This window comes from Syngnathus floridae, chromosome 18 (assembly GCF_059516105.1).
Source record: "Syngnathus floridae isolate MCC-2025c chromosome 18, RoL_Sflo_1.0, whole genome shotgun sequence".
NCBI classification, from domain to species: Eukaryota; Metazoa; Chordata; class Actinopteri; order Syngnathiformes; family Syngnathidae; genus Syngnathus; species Syngnathus floridae.
The window spans coordinates 7889270-7903046 of record NC_142430.1 but is presented as its reverse complement, the minus strand read 5'-3'; the positions used below and the strand labels follow the sequence as shown (position 1 = coordinate 7903046).

General features: G+C 43.6%; 1 protein-coding gene across 3 annotated transcripts in view; it reads left to right on the top strand.

The window, feature by feature from the left end:
* Window positions 1-13777, top strand: part of nrg3b (neuregulin 3b) — a 93414-nt gene that overhangs the window by 64111 nt on the left and 15526 nt on the right. The window lies entirely within an intron of this gene.

The window sequence follows — 13777 nt, the reverse complement described above, 5'->3', positions numbered from 1 at the left end:
TGCTTGTCAAAAGTACTTGGAAGATTGTTTAAAGGAAATCTCCGAAGCAGTAATAGTCCAAATCATCTTCTGTCATTCTTGTCTCGATGTCAACGTTTGATTTTTATTGCACGAAATAGGCAAGTTGATATTTTCAAATACAAGCTGTTGCTTCAGACCGTCCAGCCCGCATGTGAAGTCCCCCTCGGAGGCTTCGTTCTCCGTCTTTAAATATACATCAGTTGGAAAATACACAATGGTGTCGAAGCAATCGCTGTCGCGCAGTGATTGAGCGTTTGTTTTTGAAACTGCTGAATAGTTGATGGAGAAAAAAAAAAAATCTCATTTTGCTTTCTTCTCGCTGCCTTCCACGTGCAGGATGCTCATGTTTGCCAATGCTAATAAGGCTCCCAGAATAAACATGCAAATTTGTTTTAAGACCTACTTCCAAGTGAGCGCCTCGCCTGGCTCCGCCGTTCTCGCCTTCGCACAGTCGAGCGGAGGGACGGCGACGTTTGGACATGTTGGACGTTTTCTTGCCGGAAGCGTAAACAGTCTGCGAAATGATGTGAAAGGGAGCTGTTTATTCAAGTGGTAGTCAAACGGGAAGCGGGTCGCCGTTTTGGGCCAATCGTCAGGTTTTCTGTAATGTCTCCCTCTGCTGGTTTGAATTCAAATAATATTTAGTCCATCAAATCGAAAAGGAAAAATCCGCTTTGTGCGCGCTGGCGCCATGGTAACGGCTTCTCCCGTGATTGTGGGCGCAGGGGAAGAAATATTTACCTTCAGGCGTCATCATCAAGACGATTGATTGGAGGCTAATCACGGCGCTATTGATGCCCGCAGTCATAATTGATTCAATTACGCATTTTTCACTTTTGATTGCTGCCTCCACCAGGTCAAATTTTATCGGACACCTCGAGGCAAATTATTCTAGATTGAATGTATCGAATTTGCGTTGACATATTGGACAGCGAATGTCGATATTGTCTTGTTTGGAGATGGATTCGTGTTATTATCAAATTTGCTTATGCAGCAGATGTGTACTTGTGATGAGTCGACCAGATTTGCTGGGAAATTCACAAACTGATTCAATTAGTGCTAAAATTTAGAATATTAAATCTTTAAATCATCTAATTCAATTGCTTACCACTAGAGGGCACTGACATACGCAAACGCAGCACAAAAGATTCGGAAATCAGAGCAGATTCCGATATTTGGCCGAGGAAAATTCCGATAACCGATTAACCTGGCGATTAATTAAATATAGAAGCAATGAAATGAATTCCTCCACGTCTACAAGGAATTTTATAACCCGAGCGAATATTTTTGAGTCCGGAATACATCCGAACAAAGTTGAGAAACCAGGAGGAGCTGGATAGCTGCAGGCAACTTCACCTTCACGCTCACACACACACACACCACCTCGATGGGACATAAAAATCAGACGCATGGAAAAAGGCCAATTACAGCCTTTTATTAAAATGACAATAGTTTGTTTTACGGCTGGCCGTGCGGGCTTTTTATGGCGCGCTTTGCCTTGGCCAACACGTGTAAGCGCCGAAATGGTGATGGATCTGGATTTTAATCGCGGCTGTAAACAAATGACGGACGAGCGGTGTGCGAGGTGCGCTGGATAAAATGATATTGTGGCAGCTTGCGAGTAAACACCTCGGGCCTTTTTTTAGCCCGTGATCATATCTTATGGAAATAACGGTGTCACACTTGATCATTTCGCATGGATGACCTTAGACGGGCTTAGACATTATTGATGACACGTCCTCAGGCAAAGATGTCGTCCTACCGCGTTTAAAAGAAATTGACTTTGAATCGGGCTGCTAGAACTAATTAAAATCGTCAATTAAAAAGAGTTAATGCGTCAGATTGTTGACGTGAGTTGCTAACTAGTACCTGCTGGCAGCATTTTCTTATTTTATTTTTCTTATTTTAATTGGAGTAGGCACTCATGGACCAAAACTGGCCCTCCGGCCATAGGTTGGCCAACTTGAGTGTTTTGCCTTCGCACAAGTCGAATTCTTTTTTATCAAAGTGACACTTGACTGCGGCGGCGGAGTTTGCGCGTCAAAGTGTTTCCTAGCTTGTGATGCAAAGATGACGCAAAGCTGCTGCAAGTGCAACAACTTGGAGCAAAAGAAAATAAGAGAAAGTTAAGAGCAGCCCACTTCTGCATTTCCTCCTGTAAGCCGCCATTTTTTTTTCTTTGTATTCCCTTTATCAGCGCTTCGTTCCGATTTATATGTAAATCCGTCATTATTACATAAAAATGCAAATGCGCCGCTCTAGACGCGTGCTCGGAAACTAATTCCGAAGGGAAAAGTTTGCATTTCAATCAATCATTTCTATCAACGGCAATTAATTAACAGCCAATTAACGACCGGCGTTCAGATCGAGTGATAAGTCAGCGGAAACAACATCAAATCAAAACGCTGGAATGTTGCTTAAGTGACGAATAATTCGGGTCGTCGTCCACGTCTGCCGAGCGAGATGGATAAAGGCGGTGATGATGAAAGAAGGGTTGCCGTGGCAACCAGAACGTACGCCGGCACAATTAAGGATGCTGATGTTTTGCTTGCAGAACTTCATGTCGTTATATAACGGGTCACTTATTTGACACACGTCTGCATTTTTTTTTCCCTCACATATTCAACATGCCCAGATGTGTCCTCCAAAGTCGAGACTTCAATTATTTATTTTATTTTTTTGCGTTGATGTTCCCTGCTGATATTTTTGTATTCATAACCCCAACAAGAGTTCACAGGCCATTCATTTGATGAAAATGTGCTTTTTTTTTTTTCCTGGCATGCTTCACATTGCTGAAGGAGTCCTTCAAACATTCGGAGTGAATCAGATTCTTTGTTTAAAATGTCTTTTGAAAGTTCTTTGCTTTCAAAAAAACGCCTGCACATATTTGACGGCAAAGTCATCATGTTACACTACTGCGACGATTAATCGATACTCAAATGGATCAATCATTTGGATAATTTTTTTCGAGACCTTGTGAAAGAAAATATTCCAAACCATTGAGATTTCAGCTTTTCAAATCCGATTCATCGCATAATGGACAAAAATTTTAACTAGATAAAAATGAACAATGCAAGTGACGCAACCTTGCTTTCATTTGTTTAATGATAATTTGCCTCTCAGATTAAATTTAATTGCAATCCCACCCCCGCCATTTATTTTTGCGTGTCGTGATTGATCAGACCTTAAGGATAATTGCCACCTAACTCTGTGATTGACCGCGCCGCTGAATAATTCATGGGAAGATTTCCACGTTAGATTGTTTGGCCCAAAGGCACGCCGACGCCGGTTATGAGATCATAATGAAATGAAGATTGATCACTTTTTTGATGTTTGCTCCTCCAAAGCCATCAGTGCAAATGGAGATTCAGACCAATATTTCATCATGCATGTGTGCGCCGCGCCTCGGGGGACTTCCAGCTAGATGAGGAAACACATCAAATCTCCCAAAAGGAACAAACACAATCACGCTCGCTGCAAAAAAAAAAAAAAAAAAGTTGATTTTATGGTTAGCATCTGTTTTGATTTTACAAAAAAAAATATATATATATTATTTGTCTTTTATTTCTTTATATATTTATTTGATTTTTATTAATAATTAATTTTTATAGTATATAAATCAAAGTCTGCTTCATTGTCAATTTCTTCACACGTCAAGACACACAAAGAGATCAAAATTGCGTTTCCTACTATCCCACGGTGACGAGACATATCATATATATAATATTGGTCCACGGACAAAGAAAACATTCAAGTAAACAATACAAAAGGTAAAAACAAGAAGGCACATACAATGAATAAATAATGAATAAATAAATATCATGTGGCTTCTTCCCAATGTACGCACACAGCAAACATCGAGGTCACTCCTTTTCAGCGTTCAGAGTGGAGATTCAGCAGATACGAGCAGATGAAAGAATCACTTGTGAGCGTGGAGGCGACAAGGCCTCCCCTTGTTGTCATTCAAGCTATACGCGAGCTTGTCAGAAATTAAAGTTTCAGATATTTGTCACCATTTTGAGCAGGACAGAATCTCACGTAACTGGGACGAGGTGTCCTTGTGAAGATATTTAATTGTGAGTCTCGGGTACCTGTGAGGGTTCTTGAGACTTGTGAAGACAATTACTTGGCGATGTCCTTGAGAGCGCCTTTACTTGTTGAACTGGATACTCGGTACCTATAAAAGCACATTCTTTGGACAACATGCTCTCGATCATAGAAGGAATCAAAGATGTGTACCATCTTCGCTGCCACTTACCAGCGGTATCGGCAATAAATCATTTTTGTAGCCTGAAAATGCCCAGTAGATTTTTTTTCCAATTTAGGTTTTGTCAATTTTCGTTCACTATAATAACCTTGGCTTATACGAGGAAATCTTAATCCACCAGAGGGCGCCCCGCTAACGAGATGAATAGAAATTCACTCAATTAGTGAGTTTTATCCCCCCCAAACAAACCGATGCCAATCGTGATTTCCTGGACTCTTCCTTGCTTTTGGCATATTTGCGCTGGAGCCTCGGCTCGACGCTTATTGACCTGCTCGATTTAATTTGGGGTGTAATTCAGTCAAGTTGCAAATGAGAAGAGACGGACAAGTGAATCCCGTTGTTCCAAGTCAACTTAACTCGCTTATTAAACAGCGGGGTGTTTGATGCCTGTGGGCGAGAAAAATTGGGAATACTTGTCAAACAAATGAATTCATCTTTCGTGTCTTTTCAATTTGCACATCTCCGCGAAACACATCGGCAGCTGTCATAAGTCCGAGCAGGAGGTTGAGCTACTCAATTGATGTCCTCGGGTTCCTTCATCGCTAGCCATGAGAAAGAGAAAAGTAAAGGGTGGGTGGGGGTTACCCGGGAGTGTGAGGCAGAGGGAGGAAGATTAGAGTTCCCTGACAAGGAGTCTTTCAAGTTTGTAGGTTTGAAGTGCTAACGAGATGCAAATGTGTGCAAATAAGTGCGCCAGTACCCTCTGCTAAACTCTCGCGGAATACTCAGAAGCTAAGAGCTAATTGTCAAAAATAGGCAAAGTTTGGGGAGTTTGTCCGAGTACCGGGACGAATCTCAATGTGCTCGTCATTGTTGGATTGTAAAAAAAGAAGGTGGCATGTAGCTATTCCGTGTGGTGTTCCACAGGGTTCCATTTTAGGGCCTCTGCTGATTTCATGGTGTTTGATTACTTCCATCTGAAACATGGTATGTAGATGAATACAATCAAATCAATTATCAAGATTTATCATGAGTATAAATCATCATGATATGGAAAATCGAGTTAGCCAGAGTCATTCATCACGAATTGACAAGCAGATTCAACGTGATGCTAAAAATGACGATGGTGAAAGCCCCAGAGCAAGTTCCTTCGTCACAATTTATCTCTGCATGCTAATGCCTGTGTCATCGCAGGGGAGGCGGCGAGATTAGGAGGCGGATCTGCTGGATCATCTGTGCCGTATCGCAGATATGAGCGTGTCGTTCTCCACTTCCTGGAATAACAAAATTCGGCGCTTGGCGGCATTTCAACGTCCCTTCGCACGTCAGCGCAGCAGATGTTTGACGATGACGCTCCGCCGTCTCGCTCTGTTTGTCATCCAAATTTGAGACAGGACGCGGATGGATTCGCACACAGTCTTCCAGAACGCCGTGTATGGATTTGCGTGTCAGCGACAGTAATTGGACCATCGATCTGTTCGCTTAACTTGCCTTTTTTTTTTTTTTTCGTGAAAAGCAAAGTTGCGGCGAGGTAAATATCAAGGCGAAGCCAGACAAAATATTTCTTTCTTGCCTCGAAATTAAACATGATGGACACGACGGATTCGTCACACCCGGGAATGAAAAAGCGCTCAGACAAAAAAAAAAAAAAGCAAGCATCCACGTGAACGAGCTTCCACGATTTGGAAAGCAGACGGCGTCTCCGTATTTAAGAGCAGACTCCATTTATTCGGCGCACAACCCACCTTCACTCCCACCTTGTCAGCCAGTCTCTTATCTGCCGCCATGCAGTGGATCTTTCACTCCCCTTCTGTACACACACACACAGACACACACACACACACATGCTCTGTTTCCATGGCTATAGGCTGCAGGGAAATTTCAACGTCCCAATTTATTGGAACTTGTTAAACATTTGTCACGCTTCCTTTCACCCCCAAAAGCAGTCATGTTTACAGCAAATGATTTATTTAAAGCAGCCATTTTGTGTGTTTTTGAGGGGGCGGGGGTAATATAAGTAACCCCCTTGAATTGACAGTGTGATGTCAAACGTGGGAACCCAGTCGGGCTCATTACTCTGCAGCGCCGTCGGCCGCTTGGAGCTTTTTGGCAATTTTCAAGCAAGCTCATTATTTCACTGCTCTCCATTTTTTTTTTGTACCCGTCTTGCTGTGATGTTTTTTTTTCTCTCTTTCTCTCTCTCGGTACTTCAATCTGTAGTCATTGTAGAGATCCAAGGCTAACGCATTTATTTATTTTTTACAAGGCACAATGCTGATTTTGGAGAAAATGAAACCATTTGAAGTGCGCCTTATAGTCCGGAAAATACGGTAGCCGATTAATCGACATTGATCGACGTCTAAAGATTCAAGTCGCCTAATTGCCAATCAGACAATTTATAGATTTTCTACAACTATATTTTTAATGGACGAAAAGACTGACTGGGATCTCGACATTTGAAACAACCCAATCAAAAAGATTGGTTTCACCAGAAACAATCCCGAAATATACAATATAAAAGGAAATTGGAATTTGTGTGCGTTTGGTCTCTGCTTGTTTGTGTCGAGCTGACGAATCCCAGTGTGACACCGAGCACAAAAATAAAATGAAAATCACCAGCCAGTCATCCTAATTATACTTATCCCCAGTGAGCTTCCTCGCTGGGCTCTTTGTCTCCATAGTGTGCCATGTCAGAGAAGACACTTGATGTGTGTGTGTGTGTGTTTCCTTGAGCGGGCAGCTTTTCTCCCTTGTCACAATCAGGGCTGCAGCGAGGTTGTCACTTTGCAGCATTCAGGACAGGAAGCCCAGATGCCTATCGTATTAATCTGCTCCGAGGAGCTATTAAAGCGCGACTGAATTTCCTGCCGTATTGAAAAGAGACGGGAAAATCTATAGCCGCTAAGTGTGACGCCGTCCCGAGACGACACGCTGATGCCTGACAGACTTCCATCGGATTGTCACTCATTCCGCTGGCTCTCGGAGAATAATTTAATTGTGATGTGTAATTGAAACCCCCGAACAGTTTCGGGACGCCGGTCAAGCTTCCAGTTTGGATTGCGTTCAATCGTCGATTTTTACAGCTCAAGCGTGAGAAACATACTTTACAATCTCATGAAACATTCATGCTAACGAGCGCGTGAGTTTTATTTGTTAATCGAGGTCAGCCCGAGCGGCGGTTGGCGTCGTTTGTAAGCGACTCGTCAGATTCAATCCGATTCAGTCAATTTCATATTTCCCTTGTGCAAATGGCAAAGATGTGCTGAAATGTGTTGAGGTGAGGCGTTAGCCGCTCTTGCAGGAAAAAAAAAAGATTAATTCAGATACACCTGAGGAAAAATTAACAAGAACGCCAGCAGTCCAAATTTTGATTAGGTCTTTTCAGGGATTACCGAGAGCCATTTTTCCTTCTAAAAAGCCATCAAGAAGTTTGGTAAGAACCCCGACGCTTTCAACATTTCTGCGACTCCAATACGCCGCCAGGGAGCCGCTGCACTCAAAGTTCGCATTAGCCCGCCCCTGCAAGCGTTTGGAATCCCACCGATAAGAGGAATATTCTGGCACGCTGTGTTGAATTACCGCCGTTATTTCATGTCGGCGGCAAGTCTTTAGCCTCACTCGTTATCCCACGGCAGCAAATGTGCCGCCGGCCTTTTTGTATCTGAACGTGGCAGATCCCGCACCTGAAATATCAGGAGTAAGCCGATCAAACTTTTGCACACGTCTCTCGCTTTGTCACAAACTTAAATGATCATTTAAAGCCTCTTCCAATCAGCGCCTGCTGATGAAGAATGAGTCAAATCTTCGAACGGAGTGAATCTTTTTCATTGTTTACCCGCAGGTCACATTAAGGTCCGCCTAACCTGACGATGAATCGCGACTTTGCGTGCGGCCCGAATGATATTGCTGCGGAAAACGCTTTCATTTGGCAATGAATCAAAAAGTCGTTCCAACCGAGTCACAAATTCGATTCTGTCTTATATTCATCAGCCAAACGACGTACTTTAGTAGCTCATTTTTCTTTTTGGGTGTCTCGCAGACAAAAAAGGCCGTCAGATCATTCATCAGGAGGTCGGAAAGGACTCTGGGGTCGCTTTTTGGCTCGGATGAGTGGATGTGGTTTTGTGCTGATAAGAGCGAGCGGGAACGCCCTCCTCACATTGAGGTGACCAAAATGAAGAAAAAAAAATGGATGTGCTATTGTTTGGTCGAAGCAGGGTAAGGAAAAATAATAGCAAGCATGTTGCCATGGTAACACATTACTTTTTTTCCTCTATCTAATTAAATGTTAACCTCTTATCAGGTTTTTTCCAGAACGCATGATGGGAAACATTGCTGATCAATAAGTCTATTGATTCAACTTTTCAAGGGCATCATATTTGAAGATGATTCGAGGATTTATTGAGGTGTTTTCCCGAAATAGCCAATTGCTGGGAACAAGCGCCGTAATGACCAAATGACCTTTAACCTAAAGCCGCTAATCCCGTAACCGAAGAAAGTTTGCTGGAGAAAACGTTTTGTTTTTTCCTTGCATGACTCCAAGCTAGCTTAACCCGCTAATCATCGCCCGGCAGCTAAAACGAGATGTAATCTACTTTCCCGGGCCGTGGTCCCTCGCTTTCCAACGCGAGCCAAAGGGATAACGAGTTTTCCGATCCAATCATTAGCGGCTCCAAAAATGTTAGCTTGCTAATTTGCCGCCAATCGCTTACTAAATGCACTTCGGTCTTTCGAGACCAGCGATTTGAATTGAGATGGAAAGCTAATGCAAAACATTTGAACTTACTTGTTGGACAAAATTCCAAGCGGAGTTGCGTTGTTTGGTAAACATTTATTCAGGCCGAACCAAATTGAGGGATTTCAACCTAAAGCCTTGCAATCAATAAAGCGTTATTTTACAAGAACTTTAACCTATGAAATAGATACTAAAAGCTTTAATGCATTATGCAGGCGTGGAGTCATTTAAAGGTTCTCATGCAAAATGAATGATGGCGCACCTTTTACAGCGGCCGCCGCAATCAATCACGTCAACTACTGTAGCGTCGTCACTTCGTCCTTGAAAACTGGGAATTTGTCTGGCAAACATCGCCGGCCATCAATCCATCACTTTACCTAGACGTGTCCTTGCATCTTTTCTCACTATGTGAAAATAATCTTATAGTCGTTTTCTTTTTGTGTCACGTAATGCTCGCATCATTTTTCCCGACACTGGGCCTTTTTTTTTTTTATTGAAATGAAATCTTTTCATGAACTGATTAACAGACTCAACTGTGAACGAGCATAGGTTGCAATGCGGCATAATTGAATCTAAGAGTTATTGAGATTGGAACCTTTGTGTGTGCGTGTAATTTAGAGGCCTATACATATTGGCTCAAGTGATGCTCTTTAGGTGGGACTTATCGCTGGCTTTAATTAAGAAACGCCGTCCAGCTTGCACTTTAAATCTTTTACGTTCCAGCCATGGCCGCTCCTAGCCCATTTTTCAGGGGGCTCCAGCCCCCCCTTAAAGAGATTTGTTTTAAATGTATTACAGCAACAGATACTAAGAAATATGGATATTGGAACAAAATGCAAACTGGCTCATTGTCATTCCCGGCTGCAACGGCAACTTTACGTTTTTGTTCCTTTCCCTCATTCTTCATCTTCATAAAGCCTGATTGTTTACCGGCTGCAATTAAATGGCTTTTGCAGACGCGTTGTTATTTCAGCGGCAACACAAGTGATTAGGATCCTCGGCGTTCGCTCGCTCGCTCGCAAACACGCGAGGATCTTCCAGCTGCAGGCGAAGCTAATCAGCCGAGCGTTAAGAAAAGTAATTAGCATCAAGCGCAGCACCTCGCTCGCAAGACGAGCCGCGCGGCGGCGACGATGGACTTCCGAGTATCCCGCTTTCATTTCGGGAGCCCTTAAAGCTAAATTTGATGGTTTGCGTTCTCGGACGGGCCGGGCCTCAGGGACCAATCTGTTTGGCGATAGCAACAAAATGAAGAGAAGAGAATTAGAGCGTGATCAATAGCAATACAAAGCTGTCTGGCGCGTTTAAAAAATGTTTCACTTGGCTCCGAATCGGTAACTGATCAAATATGGCCGCTATTTACAAAGCGTGGCGTAAAAATACGTTTTCGCTCAGACAATCCATATGCTTGGCATCTGCTGAGACACATTTTTTTCCCCTCCTCTTCCAATTAGCATCCAGACTATAAATTTGCTCCGCTGCCTCATTTTTCATCTCCAAATGTAAAATCCATCCTTTTAATCATTTTTGGAGGGCGTTTTGTTTTTTCCCCCCGTCCAAGTTTTCTAGTTTTAGTCCGATTTGTCACACCTTGCTATCAATTTGCTTCTCGCCCGCCGTAATTGTCCCGTCACATGTCGCTGTTAAGCGTCGGTCCGCTTAGGTGTCTTTGTGCTGCCTCCCTGCAGGCCGCGAGGAAGGCGGCCATCTATTCAAGGCTGCTCGCTTATGACAGCATGATGGATCACGCCGCGAGCGCAGAAGCACCGGCAAGTCTAAGTAGTACTAGTGCACTCTTCGGAAAAGCCATCGTAGTCACGTGTCATCCATTACCTCCAGATCTAACTCCCCTAAAAAGTATCCACCTTAAAAGTCCATTAATTACATCATCTTGCAATCCCCCACGGCGTGACTGCAAGTTGACCAATTGCGACCGATAAACACACACACACACACATATTGGCGCGCCTTATTAAATGTGTGAGGAGTTCTCGGCGAGCATCATCCATCTTTGAAAGCCACTGTCCAGAAAACCAGTCCAGCTAATAACAGGCGGTCAAGCTCCGCCTCCAACTTCACGCAGAGCTTGACCGCAAGTGCACTATAACTGCAGGAAATGGTCACGACGAATCGGAATTCCGGATCGTCAGCCTTCAAATGTGCCTAAGCAAACGTCGTGGTGATTGAGTAGCGTTGTAAAAAAGCGGACATCAACGGAAAGAGAGCTCCTAAAAAGCCGGCGTTGCCGTCCTCTCCATTTTACAGTCAAATCGTTTTTCAAAAAAGCTCCGCTGCCGTGCTGAGCGGCGGGTGGGCCTGTAGACAAAAATTGAAGCCAACTTCAAGTCTTTGAAGGCGCTCTGTCGAATCAGACGCAATCATGTGATGTTGCTGCCGTCCTCCCAAAAAGTTTTTGTGGGTCTGATGCAAAACCCAATACGAGTCAGCCAAACAAGATTCGGAAAATTAAAGACCCCATTAACCAGCACTGTATAGATACGGACTGGCAATGAATGAGTTAAAAGAAAATCAAGATTGACAAGCAATGCACGAGAAACTGCAATTGATGTAAAGCCAGCAGCGGCAAAAAAAGTTAACACGATACTCGTGCTTTTTCAAAGAGGCTTAATAACTGTACTTAAATGTACTCCATGTCAAGTGCTAGTCAAGAGCGCCAAGGAGGAAACCAGCGTGATTATCGTATCATCGTGTCAGCTGCCCTTTCTGGCAAAGACAACAATCGAGACATTTATTTTACGTTTACCATCTGGTTTAAAAAAAAAAAAAGAATATTTTGCCATTAGTCAACAAGAAGAAACCAACGACGGAGTGAAACCGTGGTTGTGAATATTTGAACGCATGTGCAGCAAATGCACGCTGTCGCTCGCCACTAATGTTTTTTCCGTGTAACACGCGAGCGAGCGTCGGAGAGCTTTGTACCGTACGTCGGTACCGATGTCGCCGGCGTTTCCGGCTCTCCTGCGGCAGGTGAATTATTTAACTCAGCGGGGGCTCCCCCTGACAAGACACGTTTTAAAACGTAAAAATTTAGTTTTCATGTTTCACAGCCAATTGGCCAGACGACAGGCGCTTTAGAGTGCCTCGTTGTCAGCCGTAAGATGAATAAAAGTTGGGGAAAGCGGTTAGTGGGGCACACTTCGAGTGTTGTAGTCGTTCCACACTTAAATATTTAACCTGCGAGGCGAGGTGTGGGGGGGGTGGGAGGGGGCGCTCGTTTTACACTTCAAGTGCAAAGCTTAAAGACATATTCTCTTCAAACACTATTGATTTTTTTTTCCTTCCCCTTTACGGCGTTGTGCAGTAGTCATCCAGAGAGGTTAAAAAAAAAATGTCTGAAGTTGAAGTGTAATACACCTCCCCCCCCCAAGCTTGAGTAGGTCCCCCCCCCTCTTATCTTCTGTGCTTTGAAACGGCGCCACCTGTTAGAGCAGCTCGGCGGCGCCGGCTACTTGGTAATACGCCGCCGCCACTATGATTGGAAGCCCCGCTGATGCGCAAACAAGCTGGGACTTCGTCATCCCGCCTGGGTTTTAATGAGTTTTTGGAGGCCGAGATACCCCCCCCCCCCCCATCACCCTGAACACGGTTGCCAAGTTACCATTTGATGCTGATTTAGGCTTTGACATTTGATTGTCCATTTGTGGAAGGGTTTGTCCTTCCAGATGGCGCTTGCAAATGTCACCGCGTGGACGGAGCACCAGTCTGGATGATTCAATTCCAAAATGGAAGGGATTCTTGTCCCGTGATGCTGCGTGAGATGTTCACAGTTAGAGAGAAATGAAAATATCATTTTTTAGCAGGAGGTCAAAACTAAATTATGCAGCTGTCAAGGCAAATAAATAAAAATAAAAAAAATGTGCAGTGGGTGGAAAAAGAATAATAAAAAATAAAATAAGAATAAATTAAAAATAATACGAATAAATTAAAAATAATAATAGCAAAAATAAAGAGGTAAAAAGGTATTCAAATGAAGTATTTACTTCATATTTAATATTTTTGTCATGTTTTCTCCAGCATGCATGGTCAAGTTGCGGAAACGAAGCGTAACATCCGCTCAAGCGCCGCCGTCGGTGGTCCTTACGAATCGTGGCGACGAGTCAAACGCGTGATAAAAAAGTGAAGAAAGAAAGTGAGCTCATTAAAAGAGTGTGATTATGGTGTGTTCATTATCACGCTTTGTGCAAACACCTTTGAACGTGAACGCTTGTGAAAATGAGATGGCGGCGGCACCAATCCGAATGTGTGTACAGTCATCATCCAATCTTCAAGAACAATTCCATATTTTATCACGCCTCCCCTCGATAAAAAGGTGATTAATTCTTAAATATCACTCGGTTGTTTATTGAGCGCGTCTGGAAAACATTTTTAAAGAATCATAAAAGTTGCAAAAGTCGCCAGGCTCTCGCATCTTCCCCGCCGACCTGTTTTTTTTTTTCCTCCGTGCTAATTAACACCGATTAGCGATGAGGTGACGCTCATCGTCCTCCAGACTGGGAGGTGTAGCTCGCTCCGCCATCTTGAACATGTGTTAAAAGCAGCTGGGTCGTCATATGACTCAGTCAGGCTGTTCACACCAAAATCTGCTTTTGTTCTCCTTTTTTTTTTTTTTGCCAACACGCCACCCAAAACGTACTTTTCTCGTGTCGACGGATTTCGGTCTGAGGAAGGACTCGTTCTAACGGGAGCGGGAACAATGGATGGCGTGACTGTGTGTAATCTGAAGTGAATCTCACAGACACACACAAATTCACAAGCCCGAGTTGTCAGCTGCTTTCCCCCGGAGGCCTGCAAAG